This window comes from Orycteropus afer, unplaced genomic scaffold (assembly GCF_000298275.1).
Source record: "Orycteropus afer afer isolate SDZICR_OR568_19922 unplaced genomic scaffold, OryAfe1.0 scaffold00269, whole genome shotgun sequence".
Taxonomy (NCBI): domain Eukaryota; kingdom Metazoa; phylum Chordata; class Mammalia; order Tubulidentata; family Orycteropodidae; genus Orycteropus; species Orycteropus afer.
The window spans coordinates 2,430,511-2,431,055 of record NW_006921856.1 but is presented as its reverse complement, the minus strand read 5'-3'; positions in this window follow the sequence as shown (position 1 = coordinate 2,431,055).

Sequence of the window (545 nt, the reverse complement as noted above, 5' to 3'; positions counted from 1 at the left end):
TGACATCCATCTCGGTATTTTCTTTCTTTACTATGTTTTTAATGACCTTTTACCTTTTAAATTATAGTGTCCTTGATGTTTTTCCACAGCTCTTCTGGTCTTCAGTCATTAGTGTTCAATGCATCAGCTCTATTATTCAGATGGTCTCTAAATTCAGGTGGGATATATTCAAAATTGTACTTTGGCTGTTGTGGACTTGTTTCAACTTTCTTCAGCTTCACTTTGAACTTGTATAGAGCAAATAATGTTCTGCTCCACATTCAGCCCTAGTCCTTGTTCTGACTGATGATATTGAAGTTCTCCATTGTCTCTTTCCACTGATACAGTCAATTTGAGTCCTGTGTATTCCCTCCAATGAGTTTCACGTATTCAATTGCCATTTTGAACAATGAATAAGGAAGACCAAAGAGTTGATGCTTTTGAGTTGTGGTGCTGGTGAAGAATGCTGAAAGACCATGGACTGCTAAAAGAACTAACAGATCTGTCCTGGAGGAAGTGCACCTGAAATGCTCCTTGGAAGCGAGAATGGCCAGACGTCATTTTAT